Raw genomic sequence first — 13,208 nt, 5'->3', positions numbered from 1 at the left:
CAGGAAGTAGGAAGGCAATAGGTGGGGCAGTTTATGCAAATTTATGCTGCCAATGTGCCTTGCAGATTCATGCAGGAATTCTAGATCCTTGCTGGATACAAGAGAGTAGGCCTTGTTCCAGATAAACTATCCCTAGCAGGGAAAGTCTGAGCACAGGCACTCTTTTGCTCTTTAGCCCCTGGCCTGGGACTCACCCTCACTTGCTGAGGCATGAAATTCTGCATACCAACTTTGCACAGAAGGTATGTTTGTGGTTGTTTGGGGATGGGTGGGAGGTCAAGAGCAGGGAAAAGCAGGTCTCCTTCACTACTAGACTCCTCTTCTATGCCTCCCTGCCATTCACTCACTCTGTCTTTGTTTCATTCTCTCCTTCCACAACACTCCTTCTCACTCACTCGCTCTATCACTTGTATTTTTGCCCTTGCTCTGCATTCTATAGTGGAAACATCTCTTGAATGAAGCATCTGAAAATGACGTGACATAAAATTTAAAACCTCCTTATTGGAAACCTAAAACATCACAAGACTTAATGTAACCCATTTCTTTCATAAAAAAGATTTTTAAAGTACCCCACAAAACAAATATAAAACACCACGAGTGCTAGAAGAATATTACATTAACGTTAAAGATAGAATAGGGCAAATGCATTTGCAGTTGAAACTGAAGTTTGGTATTTATTCAGATATTATTTACATTGCCAATTTTTAGCTGAGATTCTAAAGGAACTGAGAGAGAAAATGGAATTCAAGTTTTGTCAGAAGTGGGATTCACACCCACGCCTCCAGGAGAGACTGCGGCCTTAACGCAGCGCCTTAGACCACTCGGCCATCCTGACCCCATGCTGCTTTTTCATCTAAAGGGTGAGAAAGATATTAGGAACCAAAAAATGCACAGAGCTGAGGCCAATAGTGGCTAGAGCAAGAAAAAAACTCACTGCACTCTTCCAAGAAGACAATCCTATATGCCACTGCGAGGGAAATGATCATATTTCTCAAGAAAAAAATTAGAGTAAACAGAGGACTGTCAGAAGTGGGATTTGAACCCACGCCTCCAGAGGAGACTGCGACCTGAACGCAGCGCCTTAGACCACTCGGCCATCCTGACTTGCTTTCCCAGCATCTTCCAGAGGCCAGACAGCCATGCAGGTGAGGTACTGAAAAGGAATGCCCTCAATTTATTTATCCTATTATATGCACTTCCAACAGATCTTTGAACAATCTGTACAGAGCAGGACCTATGGAGAACTCTTTAGAACTTTGAGGCAAACAAAGAGAAAGTGCTATTCACCAGCCACTTGAACGGCTCAAAGCTGCTTTGAAATTGAGACAATAGCCACCTCTTGGCTGGCTAAAGCAATTTCAACAAGGGATCTCAAAGTCACAACATAGGGTGGAGTATGCAAATTTAAGCAGCCCCTGATCAAAGCCCTGAGGAAATTGCTGTAAGTGTGCTGGAGTCCAGTTGTCTACCAGATGAATGGCATTCTTCCAAATTTGCTGGGCCCGTCTGGCCAGGGCATACAAGAGCATGACTCTTCCAGATGACCTCTTACATGGGTCCTATGCTCATTTGGTAAGGATTGCGCTTTGTCAGCAAGACGTTATAGAACCTAAATATATGAGAAACCCCATCTCTCTTGACAAGAGGAGAACGGAATAACGTGCCAGGTGAAGACCAACAGATGCAACTTCCATCAGATGTTAACCTGATAAAGGAGATTAAATCTCCAAAAGGCATGTCAGAAGTGGGATTCAAACACACGCCTCCAAAGGAGACTCTGGTCTAAACACAGCGCCTTAGACCTCTCGGCCATCCTGACAGTATAGGCTTTTAAGAAATGAATAAAAGTTACTCAGAAACGTCTACCTCCATGCAAGCCTGAAATAATTTAAACCTTCAAACACAAGGTGCAACTTTATGCACAGGACAATAAACACAGAAGAACACATACGAAAGCACTTTATTTCACAGGTATACAGTTTTCATGCTTTTAGAACACCACATACCTCTCACCAGCTATTTAGGGTCCTGTATCCGACTCACAACATTTCCTTGCCTGCGACCTCTCTCTCTACACAAACAACTACAGCACAGGAAGTAGGAAGGCAATAGGTGGGGCAGTTTATGCAAATTTATGCTGCCAATGTGCCTAGCAGATTCATGCAGGATTTCTAGATCCTTGCTGGATACAAGAGAGTAGGCCTTGTTCCAGATAAACTATCCCTAGCAGGGAAAGTCTGAGCACAGGCACTCTTTTGCTCTTTAGCCCCTGGCCTGGGACTCACCCTCACTTGCTGAGGCGTGAAATTCTGCATACCAACTTTTCACAGAAGGTATGTTTGTGGTTGTTTAGGGATGGGTGGGAGGTCAAGAGCAGTGAAAAGCAGGTCTCCTTCACTACTAGACTACTCTTCTATGCCTCCCTGTCGTTCACTCACTCTGTCTTTGTTTCATTCTCTCCTTCCACAACACTTCTTCTCACTCACTCGCTCTATCACTTGTATTTTTGCCCTTACTCTGCATTCTATAGTGGAAACATCTCTTGAATGAAGCATCTGAAAATGACGTGACATAAAATTTAAAACCTCCTTATTGGAAACCTAAAACATCACAAGACTTAATGTAACCCATTTCTTTCATAAAAAAGATTTTTAAAGTACCCCACAAAACAAATATAAAACACCACGAGTGCTAGAAGAATATTACATTAACGTTAAAGATAGAATAGGGCAAATGCATTTGCAGTTGAAACTGAAGTTTGGTACTTATTCAGATATTATTTACATTGCCAATTTTTAGCTGAGAATCTAAAGGAACTGAGAGAGAAAATGGAATTCAAGTTTTGTCAGAAGTGGGATTCGAACCCACGCCTCCAGGAGAGACTGCGGCCTTAACGCAGCGCCTTAGACCACTCGGCCATCCTGACCCCATGCTGCATTTTCATCTAAAGGGTGAGAAAGATATTAGGAACCAAAAAATGCACAGAGCTTAGGCCAATAGTGGCTAGAGCAAGAAAAAAACTCACTGCACTCTTCCAAGAAGACAATCCTATAAGCCACTGCGAGGGAAATGATCATATTTCTCAAGAAAAAAATTAGAGTAAACAGAGGACTGTCAGAAGTGGGATTTGAACCCACGCCTCCAGAGGAGACTGCGACCTGAACGCAGCGCCTTAGACCACTCGGCCATCCTGACTTGCTTTCACAGCATCTTCCAGAGGCCAGACAGCCATGCAGGTGAGGTACTGAAAAGGAATGCCCTCAATTTATTTATCCTATTATATGCACTTCCAACAGATCTTTGAACAATCTGTACAGAGCAGGACCTATGGAGAACTCTTTAGAACTTTGAGGCGAACAAAGAGAAAGTGCTATTCACCAGCCACTTGAACGGCTCAAAGCTGCTTTGAAATTGAGACAATAGCCACCTCTTGGCTGGCTAAAGCAATTTCAACAAGGGATCTCAAAGTCACAACATAGGGTGGAGTATGCAAATTTAAGCAGCCCCTGATCAAAGCCCTGAGGAAATTGCTGTAAGTGTGCTGGAGTCCAGTTGTCTACCAGATGAATGGCATTCTTCCAAATTTGCTGGGCCCGTCTGGCCAGGGCATACAAGAGCATGACTCTTCCAGATGACCTCTTACATGGGTCCTATGCTCATTTGGTAAGGATTGCGCTTTGTCAGCAAGACGTTATAGAACCTAAATATATGAGAAACCCCATCTCTCTTGACAAGAGGAGAACGGAATAACGTGCCAAGTGAAGACCAACAGATGCAACTTCCATCAGATGTTAACCTGATAAAGGAGATTAAATCTCCAAAAGGCATGTCAGAAGTGGGATTCGAACCCACGCCTCCAAAGGAGACTGTGGCCTAAACACAGCGCCTTAGACCTCTCGGCCATCCTGACAGTATATGCTTTTAAGAAATGAATAAAAGTTACTCAGAAACGTCTACCTCAATGCAAGCCTGAAATAATTTAAACCTTCAAACACAAGGTGCAACTTTATGCACAGGACAATAAACACAGAAGAACACATACGAAAGCACTTTATTTCACAGGTATACAGTTTTCATGCTTTTAGAACACCACATACCTCTCACCAGCTATTTAGGGTCCTGTATCCGACTCACAACATTTCCTTGCCTGCGACCTCTCTCTCTACACAAACAACTACAGCACAGGAAGGAGGAAGGCAATAGGTGGGGCAGTTTATGCAAATTTATGCTGCCAATGTGCCTTGCAGATTCATGCAGGATTTCTAGATCCTTGCTGGATACAAGAGAGTAGGCCTTGTTCCAGATAAACTATCCCTAGCAGGGAAAGTCTGAGCACAGGCACTCTTTTGCTCTTTAGCCCCTGGCCTGGGACTCACCCTCACTTGCTGAGGCGTGAAATTCTGCATACCAACTTTGCACAGAAGGTATGTTTGTGGTTGTTTGGGGGTGGGTGGGAGGTCAAGAGCAGGGAAAAGCAGGTCTCCTTCACTACTAGACTCCTCTTCTATGCCTCCCTGCCATTCACTCACTCTGTCTTTGTTTCATTCTCTCCTTCCACAACACTCCTTCTCACTCACTCGCTCTATCACTTGTATTTTTGCCCTTGCTCTGCATTCTATAGTGGAAACATCTCTTGAATGAAGCATCTGAAAATGACGTGACATAAAATTTAAAACCTCCTTATTGGAAACCTAAAACATCACAAGACTTAATGTAACCCATTTCTTTCATAAAAAAGATTTTTAAAGTACCCCACAAAACAAATATAAAACACCACGAGTGCTAGAAGAATATTACATTAACGTTAAAGATAGAATAGGGCAAATGCATTTGCAGTTGAAACTGAAGTTTGGTACTTATTCAGATATTATTTACATTGCCAATTTTTAGCTGAGATTCTAAAGGAACTGAGAGAGAAAATGGAATTCAAGTTTTGTCAGAAGTGGGATTCGAACCCACGCCTCCAGGAGAGACTGCGGCCTTAACGCAGCGCCTTAGACCACTCGGCCATCCTGACCCCATGCTGCTTTTTCATCTAAAGGGTGAGAAAGATATTAGGAACCAAAAAATGCACATAGCTGAGGCCAATAGTGGCTAGAGCAAGAAAAAAACTCACTGCACTCTTCCAAGAAGACAATCCTATAAGCCACTGCGAGGGAAATGATCATATTTCTCAAGAAAATAATTAGAGTCAACACAGGACTGTCAGAAGTGGGATTTGAACCCACGCCTCCAGAGGAGACTGCGACCTGAACGCAGCGCCTTAGACCACTCGGCCATCCTGACTTTCTTTCCCAGCATCTTCCAGAGGCCAGACAGCCATGCAGGTGAGGTACTGAAAAGGAATGCCCTCAATTTATTTATCCTATTATATGCACTTCCAACAGATCTTTGAACAATCTGTACAGAGCAGGACCTATGGAGAACTCTTTAGAACTTTGAGGCGAACAAAGAGAAAGTGCTATTCACCAGCCACTTGAACGGCTCAAAGCTGCTTTGAAATTGAGACAATAGCCACCTCTTGGCTGGCTAAAGCAATTTCAACAAGGGATCTCAAAGTCACAACATAGGGTGGAGTATGCAAATTTAAGCAGCCCCTGATCACAGCCCTAAGGAAATTGCTGTAAGTGTGCTGGAGTCCAGTTGTCTACCAGATGCATGGCATTCTTCCAAATTTGCAGGGCCCGTCTGGCCAGGGCATACAAGAGCATGACTCTTCCAGATGACCTCTTACATGGGTCCTATGCTCATTTGGTAAGGATTGCGCTTTGTCAGCAAGACGTTATAGAACCTAAATATATGAGAAACCCCATCTCTCTTGACAAGAGGAGAACGGAATAACGTGCCAAGTGAAGACCAACAGATGCAACTTCCATCAGATGTTAACCTGATAAAGGAGATTAAATCTCCAAAAGGCATGTCAGAAGTGGGATTCGAACCGACGCCTCCAAAGGAGACTGTGGCTTAAACACAGCGCCTTAGACCTCTCGGCCATCCTGACAGTATAGGCTTTTAAGAAATGAATAAAAGTTACTCAGAAACGTCTACCTCCATGCAAGCCTGAAATAATTTAAACCTTCAAACACAAGGTGCAACTTTATGCACAGGACAATAAACACAGAAGAACACATACGAAAGCACTTTATTTCACAGGTATACAGTTTTCATGCTTTTAGAACACCACATACCTCTCACCAGCTATTTAGGGTCCTGTATCCGACTCACAACATTTCCTTGCCTGCGACCTCTCTCTCTACACAAACAACTACAGCACAGGAAGTAGGAAGGCAATAGGTGGGGCAGTTTATGCAAATTTATGCTGCCAATGTGCCTAGCAGATTCATGCAGGATTTCTAGATCCTTGCTGGATACAAGAGAGTAGGCCTTGTTCCAGATAAACTATCCCTAGCAGGGAAAGTCTGAGCACAGGCACTCTTTTGCTCTTTAGCCCCTGGCCTGGGACTCACCCTCACTTGCTGAGGCGTGAAATTCTGCATACCAACTTTGCACAGAAGGTATGTTTGTGGTTGTTTGGGGATGGGTGGGAGGTCAAGAGCAGGGAAAAGCAGGTCTCCTTCACTACTAGACTACTCTTCTATGCCTCCCTGCCGTTCACTCACTCTGTCTTTGTTTCATTCTCTCCTTCCACAACACTCCTTCTCACTCACTCGCTCTATCACTTGTATTTTTGCCCTTGCTCTGCATTCTATAGTGGAAACATCTCTTGAATGAAGCATCTGAAAATGACGTGACATAAAATTTAAAACCTCCTTATTGGAAACCTAAAACATCACAAGACTTAATGTAACCCATTTCTTTCATAAAAAAGATTTTTAAAGTACCCCACAAAAGAAATATAAAACACCACGAGTGCTAGAAGAATATTACATTAACGTTAAAGATGGAATAGGGCAAATGCATTTGCAGTTGAAACTGAAGTTTGGTATTTATTCAGATATTATTTACATTGCCAATTTTTAGCTGAGATTCTAAAAGAACTGAGAGAGAAAATGGAATTCAAGTTTTGTCAGAAGTGGGATTCAAACCCACGCCTCCAGGAGAGACTGCGGCCTTAACGCAGCGCCTTAGACCACTCGGCCATCCTGACCCCATGCTGCTTTTTCATCTAAAGGGTGAGAAAGATATTAGGAACCAAAAAATGCACAGAGCTGAGGCCAATAGTGGCTAGAGCAAGAAAAAAACTCACTGCACTCTTCCAAGAAGACAATCCTATATGCCACTGCGAGGGAAATGATCATATTTCTCAAGAAAAAAATTAGAGTAAACAGAGGACTGTCAGAAGTGGGATTTGAACCCACGCCTCCAGAGGAGACTGCGACCTGAACGCAGCGCCTTAGACCACTCGGCCATCCTGACTTGCTTTCCCAGCATCTTCCAGAGGCCAGACAGCCATGCAGGTGAGGTACTGAAAAGGAATGCCCTCAATTTATTTATCCTATTATATGCACTTCCAACAGATCTTTGAACAATCTGTACAGAGCAGGACCTATGGAGAACTCTTTAGAACTTTGAGGCGAACAAAGAGAAAGTGCTATTCACCAGCCACTTGAACGGCTCAAAGCTGCTTTGAAATTGAGACAATAGCCACCTCTTGGCTGGCTAAAGCAATTTCAACAAGGGATCTCAAAGTCACAACATAGGGTGGAGTATGCAAATTTAAGCAGCCCCTGATCAAAGCCCTGAGGAAATTGCTGTAAGTGTGCTGGAGTCCAGTTGTCTACCAGATGAATGGCATTCTTCCAAATTTGCTGGGCCCGTCTGGCCAGGGCATACAAGAGCATGACTCTTCCAGATGACCTCTTACATGGGTCCTATGCTCATTTGGTAAGGATTGCGCTTTGTCAGCAAGACGTTATAGAACCTAAATATATGAGAAACCCCATCTCTCTTGACAAGAGGAGAACGGAATAACGTGCCAAGTGAAGACCAACAGATGCAACTTCCATCAGATGTTAACCTGATAAAGGAGATTAAATCTCCAAAAGGCATGTCAGAAGTGGGATTCGAACCCACGCCTCCAAAGGAGACTGTGGCCTAAACACAGCGCCTTAGACCTCTCGGCCATCCTGACAGTATATGCTTTTAAGAAATGAATAAAAGTTACTCAGAAACGTCTACCTCAATGCAAGCCTGAAATAATTTAAACCTTCAAACACAAGGTGCAACTTTATGCACAGGACAATAAACACAGAAGAACACATACGAAAGCACTTTATTTCACAGGTATACAGTTTTCATGCTTTTAGAACACCACATACCTCTCACCAGCTATTTAGGGTCCTGTATCCGACTCACAACATTTCCTTGCCTGCGACCTCTCTCTCTACACAAACAACTACAGCACAGGAAGTAGGAAGGCAATAGGTGGGGCAGTTTATGCAAATTTATGCTGCCAATGTGCCTTGCAGATTCATGCAGGATTTCTAGATCCTTGCTGGATACAAGAGAGTAGGCCTTTTTCCAGATAAACTATCCCTAGCAGGGAAAGTCTGAGCACAGGCACTCTTTTGCTCTTTAGCCCCTGGCCTGGGACTCACCCTCACTTGCTGAGGCGTGAAATTCTGCATACCAACTTTGCACAGAAGGTATGTTTGTGGTTGTTTGGGGATGGGTGGGAGGTCAAGAGCAGGGAAAAGCAGGTCTCCTTCACTACTAGACTCCTCTTCTATGCCTCCCTGCCATTCACTCACTCTGTCTTTGTTTCATTCTCTCCTTCCACAACACTCCTTCTCACTCACTCGCTCTATCACTTGTATTTTTGCCCTTGCTCTGCATTCTATAGTGGAAACATCTCTTGAATGAAGCATCTGAAAATGACGTGACATAAAATTTAAAACCTCCTTATTGGAAACCTAAAACATCACAAGACTTAATGTAACCCATTTCTTTCATAAAAAAGATTTTTAAAGTACCCCACAAAACAAATATAAAACACCACGAGTGCTAGAAGAATATTACATTAACGTTAAAGATAGAATAGGGCAGATGCATTTGCAGTTGAAACTGAAGTTTGGTACTTATTCAGATATTATTTACATTGCCAATTTTTAGCTGAGATTCTAAAGGAACTGAGAGAGAAAATGGAATACAAGTTTTGTCAGAAGTGGGATTCGAACCCACGCCTCCAGGAGAGACTGCGGCCTTAACGCAGCGCCTTAGACCACTCGGCCATCCTGACCCCATGCTGCTTTTTCATCTAAAGGGTGAGAAAGATATTAGGAACCAAAAAATGCACAGAGCTTAGGCCAATAGTGGCTAGAGCAAGAAAAAAACTCACTGCACTCTTCCAAGAAGACAATCCTATAAGCCACTGCGAGGGAAATGATCATATTTCTCAAGAAAAAAATTAGAGTAAACACAGGACTGTCAGGAGTGGGATTTGAACCCACACCTCCAGAGGAGACTGCGACCTGAACACAGCGCCTTAGACCACTCGGCCATCCTGACTTGCTTTCCCAGCATCTTCCAGAGGCCAGACAGCCATGCAGGTGAGGTACTGAAAAGGAATGCCCTCAATTTATTTATCCTATTATATGCACTTCCAACAGATCTTTGAACAATCTGTACAGAGCAGGACCTATGGAGAACTCTTTAGAACTTTGAGGCGAACAAAGAGAAAGTGCTATTCACCAGCCACTTGAACGGCTCAAAGCTGCTTTGAAATTGAGACAATAGCCACCTCTTGGCTGGCTAAAGCAATTTCAACAAGGGATCTCAAAGTCACAACATAGGGTGGAGTATGCAAATTTAAGCAGCCCCTGATCACAGCCCTAAGGAAATTGCTGTAAGTGTGCTGGAGTCCAGTTGTCTACCAGATGCATGGCATTCTTCCAAATTTGCAGGGCCCGTCTGGCCAGGGCATACAAGAGCATGACTCTTCCAGATGACCTCTTACATGGGTCCTATGCTCATTTGGTAAGGATTGCGCTTTGTCAGCAAGACGTTATAGAACCTAAATATATGAGAAACCCCATCTCTCTTGACAAGAGGAGAACGGAATAACGTGCCAAGTGAAGACCAACAGATGCAACTTCCATCAGATGTTAACCTGATAAAGGAGATTAAATCTCCAAAAGGCATATCAGAAGTGAGATTCGAACCCACGCCTCCAAAGGAGACTGTGGCCTAAACACAGCGCCTTAGACCTCTCGGCCATCCTGACAGTATAGGCTTTTAAGAAATGAATAAAAGTTACTCAGAAACGTCTACCTCCATGCAAGCCTGAAATAATTTAAACCTTCAAACACAAGGTGCAACTTTATGCACAGGACAATAAACACAGAAGAACACATGCGAAAGCACTTTATTTCACAGGTATACAGTTTTCATGCTTTTAGAACACCACATACCTCTCACCAGCTATTTAGGGTCCTGTATCCGACTCACAACATTTCCTTGCCTGCGACCTCTCTCTCTACACAAACAACTACAGCACAGGAAGTAGGAAGGCAATAGGTGGGGCAGTTTATGCAAATTTATGCTGCCAATGTGCCTAGCAGATTCATGCAGGATTTCTAGATCCTTGCTGGATACAAGAGAGTAGGCCTTGTTCCAGATAAACTATCCCTAGCAGGGAAAGTCTGAGCACAGGCACTCTTTTGCTCTTTAGACCCTGGCCTGGGACTCACCCTCACTTGCTGAGGCGTGAAATTCTGCATACCAACTTTGCACAGAAGGTATGTTTGTGGTTGTTTGGGGATGGGTGGGAGGTCAAGAGCAGGGAAAAGCAGGTCTCCTTCACTACTAGACTACTCTTCTATGCCTCCCTGCCGTTCACTCACTCTGTCTTTGTTTCATTCTCTCCTTCCACAACACTCCTTCTCACTCACTCGCTCTATCACTTGTATTTTTGCCCTTGCTCTGCATTCTATAGTGGAAACATCTCTTGAATGAAGCATCTGAAAATGACGTGACATAAAATTTAAAACCTCCTTATTGGAAACCTAAAACATCACAAGACTTAATGTAACCCATTTCTTTCATAAAAAAGATTTTTAAAGTACCCCACAAAACAAATATAAAACACCACGAGTGCTAGAAGAATATTACATTAACGTTAAAGATAGAATAGGGCAAATGCATTTGCAGTTGAAACTGAAGTTTGGTACTTATTCAGATATTATTTACATTGCCAATTTTTAGCTGAGAATCTAAAGGAACTGAGAGAGAAAATGGAATTCAAGTTTTGTCAGAAGTGGGATTCGAACCCACGCCTCCAGGAGAGACTGCGGCCTTAACGCAGCGCCTTAGACCACTCGGCCATCCTGACCCCATGCTGCATTTTCATCTAAAGGGTGAGAAAGATATTAGGAACCAAAAAATGCACAGAGCTTAGGCCAATAGTGGCTAGAGCAAGAAAAAAACTCACTGCACTCTTCCAAGAAGACAATCCTATAAGCCACTGCGAGGGAAATGATCATATTTCTCAAGAAAAAAATTAGAGTAAACAGAGGACTGTCAGAAGTGGGATTTGAACCCACGCCTCCAGAGGAGACTGCGACCTGAACGCAGCGCCTTAGACCACTCGGCCATCCTGACTTGCTTTCACAGCATCTTCCAGAGGCCAGACAGCCATGCAGGTGAGGTACTGAAAAGGAATGCCCTCAATTTATTTATCCTATTATATGCACTTCCAACAGATCTTTGAACAATCTGTACAGAGCAGGACCTATGGAGAACTCTTTAGAACTTTGAGGCGAACAAAGAGAAAGTGCTATTCACCAGCCACTTGAACGGCTCAAAGCTGCTTTGAAATTGAGACAATAGCCACCTCTTGGCTGGCTAAAGCAATTTCAACAAGGGATCTCAAAGTCACAAAATAGGGTGGAGTATGCAAATTTAAGCAGCCCCTGATCAAAGCCCTGAGGAAATTGCTGTAAGTGTGCTGGAGTCCAGTTGTCTACCAGATGAATGGCATTCTTCCAAATTTGCTGGGCCCGTCTGGCCAGGGCATACAAGAGCATGACTCTTCCAGATGACCTCTTACATGGGTCCTATGCTCATTTGGTAAGGATTGCGCTTTGTCAGCAAGACGTTATAGAACCTAAATATATGAGAAACCCCATCTCTCTTGACAAGAGGAGAACGGAATAACGTGCCAAGTGAAGACCAACAGATGCAACTTCCATCAGATGTTAACCTGATAAAGGAGATTAAATCTCCAAAAGGCATGTCAGAAGTGGGATTCGAACCCACGCCTCCAAAGGAGACTGGGGCCTAAACACAGCGCCTTAGACCTCTCGGCCATCCTGACAGTATATGCTTTTAAGAAATGAATAAAAGTTACTCAGAAACGTCTACCTCAATGCAAGCCTGAAATAATTTAAACCTTCAAACACAAGGTGCAACTTTATGCACAGGACAATAAACACAGAAGAACACATACGAAAGCACTTTATTTCCCAGGTATACAGTTTTCATGCTTTTAGAACACCACATACCTCTCACCAGCTATTTAGGGTCCTGTATCCGACTCACAACATTTCCTTGCCTGCGACCTCTCTCTCTACACAAACAACTACAGCACAGGAAGTAGGAAGGCAATAGGTGGGGCAGTTTATGCAAATTTATGCTGCCAATGTGCCTTGCAGATTCATGCAGGATTTCTAGATCCTTGCTGGATACAAGAGAGTAGGCCTTGTTCCAGATAAACTATCCCTAGCAGGGAAAGTCTGAGCACAGGCACTCTTTTGCTCTTTAGCCCCTGGCCTGGGACTCACCCTCACTTGCTGAGGCGTGAAATTCTGCATACCAACTTTGCACAGAAGGTATGTTTGTGGTTGTTTGGGGATGGGTGGGAGGTCAAGAGCAGGGAAAAGCAGGTCTCCTTCACTACTAGACTCCTCTTCTATGCCTCCCTGCCGTTCACTCACTCTGTCTTTGTTTCATTCTCTCCTTCCACAACACTCCTTCTCACTCACTCGCTCTATCACTTGTATTTTTGCCCTTGCTCTGCATTCTATAGCGGAAACATCTCTTGAATGAAGCATCTGAAAATGACGTGACATAAAATTTAAAACCTCCTTATTGGAAACCTAAAACATCACAAGACTTAATGTAACCCATTTCTTTCATAAAAAAGATTTTTAAAGTACCCCACAAAACAAATATAAAACACCACGAGTGCTAGAAGAATATTACATTAACGTTAAAGATAGAATAGGGCAAATGCATTTGCAGTTGAAACT

The 13,208-nt window shown here is 43.4% G+C and overlaps 14 non-coding genes across 14 annotated transcripts; all 14 read right to left on the bottom strand.

Annotated features, from left to right (window-relative positions):
- Nucleotides 1-1,021: 1,021 nt before the first annotated feature.
- On the bottom strand, nucleotides 1,022-1,104 carry TRNAL-CAG (transfer RNA leucine (anticodon CAG)). The gene has a single exon. It is a non-coding gene; the product is annotated as a tRNA-Leu (tRNA).
- A 1,739-nt stretch (nucleotides 1,105-2,843) lies between these two features.
- On the bottom strand, nucleotides 2,844-2,926 carry TRNAL-AAG (transfer RNA leucine (anticodon AAG)). The gene has a single exon. It is a non-coding gene; the product is annotated as a tRNA-Leu (tRNA).
- Nucleotides 2,927-3,112: 186 nt separating this feature from the next.
- TRNAL-CAG (transfer RNA leucine (anticodon CAG)) lies at nucleotides 3,113-3,195 on the bottom strand. Its single transcript has one exon. It is a non-coding gene; the product is annotated as a tRNA-Leu (tRNA).
- Nucleotides 3,196-3,827: 632 nt separating this feature from the next.
- On the bottom strand, nucleotides 3,828-3,910 carry TRNAL-UAG (transfer RNA leucine (anticodon UAG)). Its single transcript has one exon. It is a non-coding gene; the product is annotated as a tRNA-Leu (tRNA).
- A 1,024-nt stretch (nucleotides 3,911-4,934) lies between these two features.
- TRNAL-AAG (transfer RNA leucine (anticodon AAG)) lies at nucleotides 4,935-5,017 on the bottom strand. The gene has a single exon. It is a non-coding gene; the product is annotated as a tRNA-Leu (tRNA).
- Nucleotides 5,018-5,203: 186 nt separating this feature from the next.
- On the bottom strand, nucleotides 5,204-5,286 carry TRNAL-CAG (transfer RNA leucine (anticodon CAG)). Its single transcript has one exon. It is a non-coding gene; the product is annotated as a tRNA-Leu (tRNA).
- Nucleotides 5,287-7,025: 1,739 nt separating this feature from the next.
- Nucleotides 7,026-7,108, bottom strand: TRNAL-AAG (transfer RNA leucine (anticodon AAG)). The gene has a single exon. It is a non-coding gene; the product is annotated as a tRNA-Leu (tRNA).
- A 186-nt stretch (nucleotides 7,109-7,294) lies between these two features.
- On the bottom strand, nucleotides 7,295-7,377 carry TRNAL-CAG (transfer RNA leucine (anticodon CAG)). Its single transcript has one exon. It is a non-coding gene; the product is annotated as a tRNA-Leu (tRNA).
- A 632-nt stretch (nucleotides 7,378-8,009) lies between these two features.
- On the bottom strand, nucleotides 8,010-8,092 carry TRNAL-UAG (transfer RNA leucine (anticodon UAG)). Its single transcript has one exon. It is a non-coding gene; the product is annotated as a tRNA-Leu (tRNA).
- Nucleotides 8,093-9,116: 1,024 nt separating this feature from the next.
- TRNAL-AAG (transfer RNA leucine (anticodon AAG)) lies at nucleotides 9,117-9,199 on the bottom strand. Its single transcript has one exon. It is a non-coding gene; the product is annotated as a tRNA-Leu (tRNA).
- Nucleotides 9,200-9,385: 186 nt separating this feature from the next.
- On the bottom strand, nucleotides 9,386-9,468 carry TRNAL-CAG (transfer RNA leucine (anticodon CAG)). Its single transcript has one exon. It is a non-coding gene; the product is annotated as a tRNA-Leu (tRNA).
- Nucleotides 9,469-11,207: 1,739 nt separating this feature from the next.
- On the bottom strand, nucleotides 11,208-11,290 carry TRNAL-AAG (transfer RNA leucine (anticodon AAG)). Its single transcript has one exon. It is a non-coding gene; the product is annotated as a tRNA-Leu (tRNA).
- A 186-nt stretch (nucleotides 11,291-11,476) lies between these two features.
- TRNAL-CAG (transfer RNA leucine (anticodon CAG)) lies at nucleotides 11,477-11,559 on the bottom strand. The gene has a single exon. It is a non-coding gene; the product is annotated as a tRNA-Leu (tRNA).
- A 632-nt stretch (nucleotides 11,560-12,191) lies between these two features.
- Nucleotides 12,192-12,274, bottom strand: TRNAL-UAG (transfer RNA leucine (anticodon UAG)). Its single transcript has one exon. It is a non-coding gene; the product is annotated as a tRNA-Leu (tRNA).
- Between the last annotated feature and the right edge of the window lie 934 nt (nucleotides 12,275-13,208).

The sequence above is a fragment of the Triturus cristatus genome, unplaced genomic scaffold (assembly GCF_964204655.1).
Source record: "Triturus cristatus unplaced genomic scaffold, aTriCri1.1 SCAFFOLD_262, whole genome shotgun sequence".
Classification (NCBI taxonomy): Eukaryota; Metazoa; Chordata; class Amphibia; order Caudata; family Salamandridae; genus Triturus; species Triturus cristatus.
Note: the sequence above shows the minus strand (reverse complement) of the source record. Positions and strands in the feature narration are given on the sequence as shown.